Here is a 14796-nt window from a genome sequence, read left to right as displayed (position 1 = left end):
TATGTATGTGTGTGTGTATGTATGTGTGTGTGTATGTATGTGTGTGTATGTATGTGTGTGTATGTATGTGTGTGTGTGTGTATGTATGTGTGTGTGTGTATGTATGTGTGTGTGTGTATGTATGTGTGTGTGTGTGTGTGTGTGTGTGTGTGTGTTCTTGCTTTGAAAAGAGAGGGATATCCGGGTGGTGGTGGCGCACGCCTTTAATCCCAGCACTTAGGAGGCAGAGGCAGGTAGATTTCTGAGTTCGAGGCCAGCCTGGTCTACAGAGTGAGTTCCAGGACAGCCAGGACTATACAGAGAAACCCTGTCTCAAAAAGAGAGAGGGGGGGATAATATGAAATGTGATATAATTTTAAAACATAAATTCATGATATGTTAAAATTATTATAAACCTTTATTCATCTTAAGTCTAACATATTTAGCTAGCACTACCTTATATTGAGAAGCATGATAAAGAGACTACATGCACAGAACAGTTTGTTGGTGTAGTGCTTACCTAGCATGGGCAGAGAAAGAAAGAAGACATTGAATTTGTGAGTTTTTATGTAAAAATATTTCAATAAAAGCTTTAAGTATAAACCTTTTACATATGCACACTGCCACTATAAGCAAATCCAGGACTCTTATGACTTCATTCTCTGTTAAATGACTATGAAGTGACTAAAGCCACACCTCAAAGAAGTTCAGGGGTAGAGGCACCTAACAGTTACCTAAGTAAATCACTAGCTTGAACAGTCAGCTTGACATTTACTTGTGAAGAACTTATGCATTTGTGAGGGCAGCATTTTGGATGTAAATAAATAAATAAAATACATTCAATATGCAAAACAAGTTTATTAAATATTTCAATGTGCTAATCAAAGGAAAATATGAATGGTTGCTTTTACATGAGATTATGAATTGTGGTATTTATAAAATGTTTCAAAGTCAGGGAATATTTAATGCTTACTTCAAAAATGACCTACTTCATTTTTAACAATGCAAAACATAAATAGGTAATCTTTAATCTTTGAAGAGAAGATCTGAGTCAAGGCTAAAAATATAAGTATTTCAATGTGCTAATCAAAGTAAAATATGAATAGTTGTTTTTACATGAGATTATGAATTGTGGTATTTATAAAATGTTTCAAAGTTAGGAAATATTTAATGCTTACTTCAAGAATGACCTACTTCATTTTTAACAATGCAAAGCATAAATAGGTAATCCTTAATCTTTGAAGAGAAGATCTAAGTCAAGGCTAGAAACGTAAAAGGTAAAAGTGTAAAAGCCTTGGTTTTTCCACAGGGACAGAAGCCAATTCTGTTTGTAATTTAATACTGAATTCAATATTGCTTTACTTTTATTTTGAATTAAGAAGGAAAGATATAGACAAAATTATAAATTGTAATTGGCATACATTATATTAAAATCATGTATAAAGACATGCATAAATAAAATAGTAAACTGAAAAATACAACGTAGTTCTTAACATTTAAAAACTCTGTAAAAGACAATAAAGGTGATTTCAGAAAAGACATGTGACCAAAATTTTAACTAAAATGTAACCAAATGATAAAATGTGAACTTAGTGAATTAAATCAAGTCGACTATATCTAAAGTATAGAAGAACTGAATTTGAAATAATATAAAAATATTTATAAATGTTATAATATAACATATTTATATTTATATGATATAATATATAAATATACTTATATTTATATACATATATACTTACATGTATGTATGTGTATAAATTTATAAGTATAAATTTATATTTACATAAATATAAATAATATTTATAAATAAAATAGTAAACTTTACAATCTTATCTCAAAAATATTTTAAATGCAGAGAGTTTATATTTTGGAAGCAGATTTGATCCTATCTCTGCTGTTTGGTTGGGAAGGATTCCATCAGGAAAATAGTGCCTCTAATACAGGAAGAAGTGGGGCCGAATAAAGGTTCAGGTTCCTGATAATAATGTAAGTGGAAGATCTATAAGTAAAAAAAGTCAAAAACAAATATTTACCCCACCAGAGCTGTAGTAAGTTCCCATGTAAATTATGCTGAGGCAAACTAAAGTTAAATTTGGTGGCATTCTTTGATAGTTCTAAGTAGTGTTCACCCAACAGCAACAGGAAAAGTCACTCAGACATTTCTCCAATCTCGATTCTATAGGTCTCAGTGAACTTTTATACACCTAGAACAGCCATGCAGCTTCATTTATGGTTTTACTACAGTTTTATTCATTCCACCACAAGAAAAAAAAAAAAAAAGAAGACTGAGTTGAAACAATTATCTTTGTACTTTCTTTAGTGACTAGTATGTCCTTCGCCTGCATTTGAGGGAGAATAGTGGTTGGCATTTTACTCTCTTGGTTTGGGTTTTCACCTCACTTACTGTTATAACTCTAGATCTACCTGTTTTCTGAGATTTCTGTCATTTTATTCTGATCTATAGCTGATTCTCCCTCTGTTTTATATATTCCCACAGTCCCATTATGCATTCATTTGTAGATAAACATCCAGGTTGTTCCATTCCTTTGTTAATCATGAAGAGAGCAGCAATAAACGTAGATGTGCATACATCTCTGTGTAGGATATATCGTTCTCAAGATATAGCCAGGAGTGGGATAGTTCGTAGATGGCAGTGCTCCACCCTGCATGGAAGCGACTGTGGTTGCTCAGCACTTCTGCAGTCTTCGAAGTATGAAAGATTTGGGTAAGAAAATACCTAGCTTAACAAAATCCCTATCATTTAGTAGTTATGTGACTCAGACAGACCGAACCCCTGAAGCCACAGCTTCTTCACCTGTGGCAGAGGTGAACAGGCTTTGGTTTCTTCTCGTGCAATTATCATAAAGACCAAATAATGGAGATTATATTAACTGACTTTTTTAAAAAAATCAAAGTGTTCTGTGACTCTTGAGAAGCAGCTGGATACATCTTGAGAAGCCCATGCCTTTATCTTGGATGCATAAAACATTACCTTAAGCATATCTTCTCTCCCTCTCTCATAATACCCATGATTAAATCTATGTCAGAGCTGTTTCTTAATATTCTCCCACTTTGCTACATAAATGAAAGAAATGGCTTACGTTAGGGTCTAGAAAGCTCAGCTGGTAAAGCTCAGTTGGTAATGTGTTTGCCACATAAACAAAAGGGCCTGAGTTTGAAAGCAGAGCACCGGTGTAAAATTCTGGGCCCAATAGCATGAATCAGTAACCCGAGAACTGGTGGAGTTGAGATGGATAGATACCAGAGATTCACTGGTCAGTCAGTCAGGTTGATTCACTAAGATCCAGGTTTAATGAGAAATCCTGTCCCCAAAATAAGAATGATAAAGAAAGACATCTAACAGTGACCTCTGACCTTCACACACATATGCACACACATATGCACCAAGTTTAAATGTGCACATATGTGCAGTGGGGGTTCATTCCAGTTTGAAAAGAGACTTATTTAATGATGTTTATTTGCTTCTTCAAAATAATACAAATAAAAGGTTATAATAAACAAAAAAAAATGTGCCTACTAATGGCTATAAGTTTAATATTTAATACAGATTTACAGTTGTGCCTGTTAGGTTTGTTATGGCCATATTAGATAAAGATGAACATTTGCTGGCTCATAAAACTAAGAATAGCCTGAAAAACTTTATGTGGAAAGTACAGAAAACAGACTTCAAGGTGACTTTCCAGGTTCTGCAGCACAATAACAACCTAGGTCAGCTGCCCCAAAGAGCCCATGTAACTGTGACATTTGCTCAAAGTTCAAACTCCTCAATCTTCAAATACCTAGTGAGGATGCCTTATAAGGAATGCCAGGTTTGTGATGGAGTTAGAAGGTAATTTCCATATAGGCAGGCTCACACATACACCACAGACATGCACACAGATAGACACATAAACACATATATATACCATGCACACTCAAATACACTCCTATTTGTACTCATGCTTATCCATATACAAACATACTTATCATATGCAATGTGTTCTCCAATATTCCACATAGCATATATCTTCAATTATATAGATTTTTCTTTTCATTTTCAATAGTTTCTACTTAGTCTAAAGCCATATTTGCTAAATCTTTAAATACAATTATTTGAAAACCAAGATATTCTCTGTATTGGGAGTAGTCTGTGATCCAAAGGAAACCCAAATGGAAGGTGACAAGTTGAGAAATGCTAAAGTGCAGATGTGATTACAGTTAATGAAAACAAATGATCACTGATTGCTTCCTTCTACTACTAAAAATAAATCTTTTTGAGTAGCAGAAACTACTTATATCTCTATACTCACAGGTTAAACAATCATTATAATGGATAACTATCAATTTTGATCAAGATTAAAGATTACCTAAATTTGAAATGTGGAAGATGGAAAATGCTACTTGACCAGTGGCACTACCTCGTTCTGACTATAATTCTTTTGAGTGTCTCCCATAAATATGGAATTGTTCATATAAAATGTCAAATGAGACATTTTCTATGAATACTACCTTTCACACAGATCTAGGAAGGCCTCTGCTTTTAAGTAAAGATGAGGAAAAAAGAATACATCTTTAACTTCCTTACCTCCTCTCAATATCTGGGGCCTGATATTCTGACTTTCAATGTGAAATATATAGTGTTTTCTGAATATTTAAAACCACATTAAGAATAAAACTGCCTCATGTATGTGTGTAAGCAATAAAGAAGTAAAAAGAATTGATTGTTTAATCTCTTTCTTAGAGTATCATACTTAGATGCTTTCTAATTATTTTGGCATTCATGTGAACAGATTTATTTTTATAACAATTGAGAACTTAGGTGAAGTCTGCAAGTGTATAGCAGAGGAAAATAAAAAACAAATTAACATAAACTGCTCTTGTAGAGAAGATATCAGATTTCTTTTCTTACTTGGATCTCTATTGTTACTTAAAATGTTTCACAAATAAAATTTAATATGGCTGTTACTCTTAGACATAAGAATCAGTAAGCAGCGGCCCTCTGTCTATTTCATGCATTTACTAGATATTTTTTCATCTTTCATGTGAGGACCTGGTTCGTTCGTGTTTCTCAATTGTATATGAATAGTAAATCTGGTAGAAACATTTTAAAGTTCCATTCTCTAATCTCTGCTCCCACTTGGTGGGAATCATACATAAGCTCCTAGATTTCAGATCAAGTTTACAAATTGGCATATTTGCTTATTCTTCATGTTTTCTGTAGATGCTATTTCAGCTACCAGGGTTCATTATTGGACAAACCAAGTTCCTAGTCTCACAAAATTTATTTTACTGTAAAAGGTAAAGAATTCAAAGGGGATGTGTTAGGTAGCAGCAGGTGTCCTGGTGAAAATAAAACACAGACCTTCCAAAAGGGCAATTCAGGTTCAAAGGGCAGCCTATGCATCCCTAAGAAGTGACATTTTGTTTTCCATTCTGACTGACAGGGGGAGGTCACAAGGAGAAATCTGAGAATAGGTGTGCTAGGCCATGGGTCCAAGGACTTGCAAGAGAGTAAGTGATGAGTGAGAGGAAAAGTGGAGCAAATAGGGCAGGAGACTGACAAGCACTGGGACAAAAATCAACTGAATTTGAGGTCTAATTCTAAGTGTAAGTGAAGGATTAAAAAAAAAAAAACAAGAACATGAAATCACTTATTTTTCAAGTACCAATTTTGGTGTGGTGAGTATCAGTGAAAAAGTAAAAGCAAATAGATTAAGGTTAGTATAATTTAGGGGAAAGCCACAGGCTTCAACTCCACCAATGTAATTTTAAAAAATAATAATAAAATAAAACACTTCAGACTAGATTTCATAGGTGAAGGAAACAACTTAGCCAGTGGAACTGGAATATCAGGGCCTGAGAAAGATCTAAAGATAATAGCCATTTGGAGAGCTAGAAAATAAATATGAAGTATCACTGAGGATGTGGGAAGTAAAAAAAATGTGTTATCATGGAAGTAGAGAAAAAAATGGAAAGTGTTTAAAAATAAGAGGCAATATAAACAGAGACTGTGACAGCAAGGACAGGAAAGGACATTGTATTTAGTGCATAGGAATAATGGTTATCATCACAAAGTTGAGCTGAAGAACCAACAATACTGACTCCCCTGTGAGATGTCACTAGGAAGAAATAAAGCAAGCCAGAGAAGCCCATGAGAGCAGAGCACTGCTATTACTTGTTAGGATTGGTGACATTTGGGGATGGAGAGATTCACAGGTTCAGAGCACTTGTTGCTTCTGCAGAGTTTTCAGGTTTGATTCTCAGAATCCACATGATAGCCCACAACCTTCTGTAACTCCAGATAGTTATAAGAGATCTGACACCTTCTTCTGACCTCAAAGGGCACCAGATACTCACCTAGTACACATAGGTACCTCAGACAAAACATACATACACATTAAATAAAAACAAATACATTTTTTGAATGAAAAGGTGGGAACTCCTTGCTACAGTCAGTGATGCTGAAGCTCATTTGAATACATAAAGGTAAAGAAGGAGAAAGAAACTGGAGGCCAGAAACTGCTATCTTAATTGGGAGCCATAGTAGAAGAACCTAGATTTGCTGAATATGTTTAAGACTGACTTTCAGAAAAGCAGATGTCTCCAATCACTGTAACAAGCAAAGAAGGAGAAAACATAGATCCAGACAGTGACCGTTTGTGGGACTTGAGGGACATGATGCACACTGGAACCTAGTATAAATGATAAAGGTTTTAGTGTGTGAAAGAAACTTCCAAAATTGAATGAACTAAAGTAGTGGAAGGAGGCAATCCTACAATACACTGAGAAAATGGGAGCATGAACTTCAGGTTTACAGTTGAAGTCACATGACAGGAACTGAAAGTCATCTATGTCTGCTAGCCATCCTTTGTATTGTTCCTACATTAAGTAGGGATGTAGAAATGAACCTCTGTGTACTGAGCCAAAGACATTCCTTTGTCAGGACAACACTTCCAGGTGTTTTGTTGACCTCATTTTGAATTTAAGTCTACTGAAGCACAATGAAGTTAGAGTGACTGAAGCTTGTATACTTAGCATACAGTACAGTTTTTTTTTCCAATTTTTTTTTAGGTATTTACTGCATTTACATTTCAAATGCTATCCTCAAGGTCCCCTATCCCCCCCACTCCCCTACCCACCCACTCCCNCTTCTTGGCCCTGGTGTTCCCCTGTACTGGGGCATATAAAGTTTGCAAGACCAAGGGGCCTCTCTTCCCAATGATGGCTGACTAGGCCATCTTCTGCTACATATGCAGCTTGAGACACGAGCTCTGGGGGTACTGGTTAGTTCATACAGTACAGTTTTTAATACAAATTTAAGGTGTAGCACTTGTGTTTTCAATCTCTGGGAACTGTACTCTACCCCTAAGCTGCAATATAGCCTAGAAATCGCTCTATAGTTTAATATTTGACTCAACATGTATGAACTAAGAGACATAATCAAATATTATAAGATTTAAACCATAATATCTAAAAAACAATATTCAATTTTGAAATGAGCTCCCAATTTATTAATTGTTGGTCTTAGTGTCTGTTCTGGTCCTGTGCAGAATGTCTTTCCTGTACCCATGAGCTCAAGGCTATCTCCTACTTTCTCTTGCTTAGGATTCAGACTATCTGCTATACATGAGGTACTTAGGGTTGGTTTTGTGCAGGCTGATGAGGATGGATTCATTTCTGCTCTGCTATAGGCAGACGTACAATTTGACCAGCACCATTTGTTGGCATCTTTGTAAAAAATCAGGTGTCCATATGTGTGTGGATTATGTCTGCTTCTTCAGATCTATTCCATTAATCAGTATGTCTATTTTTATGCCTATACCATGTTTCTTTTATTACTATAACGCTGTAATACAACTTGAAATCTGGGATGGTGATACCACCAGGAGTTCTTTTATTGTTCAGGATTGCTTTAGCCATCCTAGGTTTATTATTTTTCCATATGAAGTTTAAGATTAGTTTTTCAATTTCTGTGAGGATTATGTTAAAATTTCTGGGAATTGCATGGAATCTATAAAATTCTTTTGGTACTATGGACTTTGTTACCATATTAATTCCTCCACATTACAAGCACAAGAGGGTTTTTTCCATCTTCTGATGTCTTCTTTGATTATTTTCTTCAATGTCTTTTATTCGCATGGTTAGAGTTATTCCAAGATATTTTATTTTTGAGACTAATGTGGAGATCACTGTTTCTCAGATTTTTTTTCTCAGTCTGCTGTGTGTATAAGAAGGCTACTGATTTTTATGTGTTGTTATTGTACTTTATTGAAAGTGTTTATCAGCTATAGAAATTTCCTGGTGCATTATTTAGCATTTTTTTTATAAAATAATATTATATGCAAATAAGGATCCTTTGTCTTTCTTCCTTTCCTAATTGTATGTCCTTTCGCTGTCTTGTTGCTCTAGCTAAAACTTGAAGCACTATTTCGAATACATCTGGAGAAAGTGAACAATCTTAGTCTTGTTCCTGATTTCAGTGGAAATGTTTTGAGTTTCTCTACATTTATAATGATACTAGCTATGAGCCTGTTGTAAATTACCTTTATTATGTTGATATGTGTCTCATGTCCCTAGTCTTCCCAAAACCTTTATCTTGAAAGGTGTTAGAATGGACTGTTTTGGAAAAGAAGCTTGACAGATTGTATATTAGATGTAAAATATGGGTTATTGGATCAACGTTTTCATCAATAGTTCAGGAAAGAGTGAAGTTTGGGTCTGAGCCGTTCCAACATGGCCAGAAACACAAGACAAGCCTTTATCCTGAGATCAGGAGCAGGTAGTGGGACATCTTTACAAATGAGGTAGCAGATGATTTATAGAAAATAAGATTTCACTCAAAAGTCCAAATTTATGCCTTCTCTTTTTAAAAATCACATGAGATTTAGTGAGGTCTAGTTGTTGACAATGGCAGATGGAACTAATCAGTGAGGGGACCCTATAATGAGCAAGTATGCTTTGCCATGGACCCCAGGTAGGCTCATTGCAGCACTGAAATTTGCTGTTTGTATACTAAAAACGAAATGAGTTTTCAACTAAACATGGATATTCTTTAACAATAATATTTCATTTATTAATAACAAATTTAATAAGAGTTATCATTGAAATACTAAGCATCAGATACATGTCAGGTCACTTGCTCATCACAGGGGAACAGGAAAGGAAAAGATTTACATGATGTTAGCATGGAAAGCATGAGTTCAACATCATCGTTATCAGATGTGTGTCTGCTAAGATGCACAATCAAGCAGTGGCACTTTGGAAATGCTCAGTGGAGCACCCTTCCTAAGTAATAACATTGCAAATGAGACTTAGTAATGAGTAGCATATTTTCAGAAAAGAAATTTGTGCATTCCAGGATATGAACAGGCATTGCTAAAGAATTAAAGTTCCACAGTATGTATGTATATGAAACAAGAGACAGAAATGAGGCTGAAATGGTACAGCCTTCTGTTCTGTTCTAAATTGAAGAATTTTAATTTTATTCTGAAATCTATTTAAAAATTCAGCTGATAAGACCAAGATAAAATGATCCTTATGAAAAATGGTCTGACTATACCAAAAGTAGAATATAAAGAGTGAATAGGGAGGCAAGAAGGCCATGTACCCCAATCCTGAGGCAAGCTGTGAAATCTGAGGTTGACCTGGCCTGTTCATGTGCAAAAAGCTCTATGATGTCAAGGCATTCTAAACTTTTAAATGAACATGACACTACTTGAGAGCTGTTTTGAGTCTGACCTTTCATAGAACTGATCTTTCCCCAACTGTATAAACTACCATGTGCTGTTGGTTACCAAAAGTTAGTAGCCAATAAGTAAGAAAACACTTATGTGCGCTAAATCCTGCCATATGACCAATAATTGAAGACTGCTAGGACAAAAGCATGAGTAAGTTCTGGAGGTCACAATCACCTGAACTTGGGGACAGAAATCCTATTCTCTTAATTGTCTTGTTAGAGAGATGGAGTACACAGGTTAAAAGACCCCTGACTCAACTCCTAAGACAACCATTCCTTGGACAATGTGAGTACACACTGGTGTTGGGCATTGCAAAACCATATGTAGGAATCATGCCATCTTGAGTTTGAACCCTACCACAAGAATGCTCCTGTGACATATGGAAAAAATATCTTGTCCTTCACAAGAATACTTTGCCTCTTTCAATTTTATCATGAACCGACCTTGTGACAATTCTCTACAGTTTTAAATTGAGTAATAAAACATGTGATTGGGGTGTGACATGTACATTTTAGCAAGCAGCAGTGGCTCTCATGAGCTGTCACATCATAAACAGCACAAAATCGATCTCTCTTTCTTTCTATAAATTGAAGGATGGCAGTCCTATGTTCCAAAATTTAAGTGATCTTTTTCCTAAATCAACAATGATTTAAAACAAAAGAAAAATAATTTTACAGGCACCCTTCCTACAATTTATGTGGACGTTTAGTCTAGATGAATTTTTGGAACTACTTCTCCCCATTCAAGGAGACAACTTGGCATTTCCATAATGAGCCTGAAGCAGCACTGAATCAACCATCTGGTTGGTCAGACTCAGGAGCGCTGAAGCCTCTCTGTAGAACCTCCCATCACTTCCTGCTATTCTGGAACAGAGAAGCCTTACTGGTTGGTTGAGAGAGAGAAAGGAGGGAATTATTGCCCGGAAAGTTTTTCGTTTTCTTTACATTTTAAGTAGATGAATTAATGATTTGTTTTCCTTTTTGACAATACAGGTTAATTGTGCTGCATTTAATTTCCATGGCCTCAATAGAGTCTTTCCTATGCCAGCTGTCTTTAACAGGAAGAACGACTTTTTCTTTGTTCTAAATAATTAAGGGTTGACTACAGATAACCTTGTAAAATACGCACACACCATGCCAATGTTCTCATTAACATTAATAACAACAGCTTTTTCACTTGTCAGTGAAACAAAGTGTCACTAGCCTGTGAAGAAATCTAATTCAGTAGCAGATAACAGACAAAAGTCCCAACTCTATTTACAAAAAAAAAAAAAAAAAAAAAAAGACAAAGAAAACAGGAGCCTGTAGAGTTCCAAGGCAGGATGACTGCACTGTCAGGCAGAATACAGAGCTGGATACTCCACAGGTCAGGACATGAGGTTTCATTTTGATGTCTCTCTTCCACCATAGGGTGGGGCTCTTCTGGTTCCTGCTCCATTCCAGTAGCAACCATTCTCATGCTCAATGACACACTAAAATCTCCCACCCACCTCAACACTACTTCAGTCTTCAAAAGTATCCACACTTTCTGATCACACTTGAGTATTCATTTAAACTCAGCAAGCCTAATTATTGCTGTGAAACCTGTCTGTTGTCTTGGTTTCTCTGTTGTCTAGGTTTCTCCCATCTCAGTAACTTCTCATGAGCTGTGATCCCTGTCTTCCTAGAGTTCCTCTCATCTCACCTTCCAAATAGAGCTGTGTCTTGTCATTTTTTGTTTTCTATTTGTTATATTTCTTTCTTTACTCTTCTCCATCCCAATCCATTTGTCCGGCCCTCATCTCTAGGACACTAATAGAACAATCTTCTTATTGATAGTTCTTAAACCAGCCCTTTCTCTCCGTTTTATTCTCCTCACATTCAACAGTGATATATTTCCAATGTAAATATGACCAAACCACAGAAGTTAAAGTCCCACCACTTCTTTACTTCTGGAAAGAACCTATATACCTGAGCCTGAGCCTAGAGTAATAAAATGAGGCCTCCATTGTCTGGCTACAATGAACCTTGTAGCCTCCAGCTTTACAGGGTTGGTCTTAAAACAGAAAATGGTATTCCCTATGCTTGATATCCACTCTGCCACTCATCTCAGGATCTCATCCTTCCTGGCGTTCATCTTTTACTTTCTGATACAATCACTTTGTCTCATGCTCTGCTGTACCTCCTTTTATACCACATACTCAGGTTGCTGTGGAAACTACTAACATGACATATATATTGTGTGTTTGATCTGTGTCCACAGACACAGAATGAACACAGCACAGCAAATAGTGCTGTTGTGTCCACTTCCTTGTGGAAGTCAAGTTAATATTTGAGTCAACAGGAACTAGCACTGCAATCCATCTAAAGTTCTCTTCTTATTACCTACTCATTGGACAAGAAATTATAGATTGCCTTTGTAAAGTGGATCATAGGACTATAAAATATTAAATGAAGTAACAATAGACACTCTGCTGACCATGTATAAAACTCTGTATCAAATGCCATCCAACCAAGTATTGTCGATACCTATACTGATAGTTCCCCTAAGACAAAAGTCAATGCTTCCTTAATTCCGGATAATCCCAATCATATTAATTTCCAGTTGAAAAAAAAACAACCAAAAAGAACACCAAAATAATATGCATTCCCACACACACCCTCAATCTGTAGTTTAATGTAATATTAGAATATACCCTAGGCTGCAATGTGGAACAGGGGTAGAGTGCGTACCTTGCAAAGCAAAGCCTTGGCTCAGTTCCCAGCACTGACAAAACAGTTTACCCCAAATTCCTGGGAAAACTGGAAGGTGAAAGACAATAAAAATATGATTTTCTACTCAGTATTTGTTTCTTTCTCTCCTAATACTAGCTTGATACTGCCAAGTAATCACAGGCATGTAATTTAAAGATTTTACCTCTAAATTTTAAGTGTATATGGTTATTGAATAGGCTAAGTCTGGAAATATACCTTCTATCTTCAAAGCAACAGCTGTTATTCTAGTTATCAGATATATCCCCTTTGAAGACCGTGACAAATGCTAAAAATCACCCTGCTGTTCCAAACGGAAAAACGACCCAACATTTTTGCACAAATTGTTGCCGAAAGATCTGTAGTTTAGAAAGAACACCCACAGTGTTTACCATTTCATAAGATGAAATGCCTGGGAACTTTTTATTGCAATCTTTCTGCAAGACATAAGAGAGATCCCTTCCTTGTAGCCCATTTGATATTGCCAATTATACTAAGGAGAGCCAAACTGCTATCTTTTCCTATAGCTGGATTCTTACCTAATCCTGTCTTACCTTGCTAAGTCTCACATCTGCAACATTTATGCCCCACTCACTGAAAGATTCTTTTTTAATATAAAATCTCCCCTTATGTGATAGTCAGTGGTTCTCCTTTAAACGGCCTCTCTCCTTGCCAATGTACACAGCACCTTACATGTGACTCTAACATGGGTATTTTCATTTCCCATCAGCCCATTTCTGATCACAGAAGCAGTTCTTTTCCCAAACAGCAATTGAAATGAATGAATGGATGAATGAATGAATGGATGAATGAATGAATGAACTTATAGCTAATAAGCATTAGGGTGGGCATAGGGTCTTTAAGTTAAGGATATCCAGAGGTATTTCATCTGATGTCCTCTGAAAATCCCTTTTCTGGCACCCTATATAGTTAGGTATATATGTTATTTCTCTTTATAGCTCACTGAATACTTGAGGAAGTGGATTGTTAGTTATCTCTCTTGAGTCCTGACACTAAATAACTGTTAAAGAGACACAAGATGAACACCAGCAATCTGGGAAGAAAGGATAAAAAGGGAAGAAAGGAAAAATTGATAAAAAGAAGGAAAAGGAGGTATTATTTAGAAGCTTATAATTTCATAAAATGTAAATGTAAAACTATTTTACCATATTATTTCTGAATTGCTGCTTCCTAAATAAAGATAATGATTCATAATTTTATTAAACTAAAGAATTTTTCATTTTCCTTTAATGTACACAAGTAGTTGTTTCTTTGAAAGAGCTTTCCAACCAAGTTGGAAATGTCAGTGGTTGGACACTTGAAAACAGGATTCAAGGAGGAATTTCTAAGAAACCAACAATTCAGATATACCAGTTCACTGGACTTTAGACTTTTTCCAAAGCCTTCTTCATAAACACCCACAGCCCTCTTGTTCAACATTTATGAAATTACATGAAACTTTCCAGGAAAAATTTCCCCATACAACAAACACTCCCAGTTGTAGTGGAGAGTTAACCATTTATTTTCTTACCTCTGCCCTAGGGAACAATGTTTTGGCATACAGTCATCTACATGCATGTCATGATGTTGCTATAGTAAGCATGAATCTCCGAGCCTGGATATATAAAATACCAGTACAAAGAATAATCATGTTTAGCCAGCACACTCATATGCCCCTCCAGCTGTGTATTTGCTGCTGTAAGTCATCAGTGAGCTTCCTCTCAGTCATCTGGGGATGGCTCACTGGTGCTCCTGGTCTTCCTTCCTCACTCTTGTCAGATGTCATAGTTAACTGTCCAGATCATACATCTTTGCAGAACAGGGAATGTGCTGCTTTGGACACAGCTTAGTACCCACACAGATGTATATGTGAATGTTGTCTCTGACCCTTGCTAATTATACGCCATAAAAAGCTGTGTTCTCCCCTACAAAGTGAGTTAAGAATGGTGTGTTTCCAGTACTGTTGTAAGAATATGATATATTTTTACAGTGAAGCTTGGTGATTTGCCCTTATGTAGCAGGTACTCATGAAATAGGGCTTCTTCTGTATTACATTATTCCTTCTCATAATATTTATGAAGAAACATCTCCTCACTAAGAAGATGAAATAACCTCCAGATACATCCATTTGTCTAAGAGGATATCATCCTGAGTGAGGTAACCCAATCACAAAAGAACTCACTTCATATGCACTCACTGATAAGTGAATATTAGCCCAGAAACCTAGAATATCCAAGATACAANNTCCAAAACACAAGAAAATCAAGAATAAGGAAGAGCAACACGTGGGTACTTCATTCCTCCCTAAAATAGGGAATAAAATACCCATGAAAGGAGTGGCAGAAACA

General features: G+C 36.0%; 1 protein-coding gene across 15 annotated transcripts in view; it reads left to right on the top strand.

Annotated features, from left to right (window-relative positions):
* Lrrc7 (leucine rich repeat containing 7) overlaps window positions 1–14796 on the top strand; it is a 444829-nt gene that overhangs the window by 187998 nt on the left and 242035 nt on the right. The window lies entirely within an intron of this gene.

Source organism: Mus pahari, chromosome 4 (genome assembly GCF_900095145.1).
Source record: "Mus pahari chromosome 4, PAHARI_EIJ_v1.1, whole genome shotgun sequence".
Classification (NCBI taxonomy): Eukaryota; Metazoa; Chordata; class Mammalia; order Rodentia; family Muridae; genus Mus; species Mus pahari.
The sequence above is the reverse complement of the archived record's forward strand: the minus strand, read 5'-3'. Positions and strand labels throughout refer to the sequence as shown.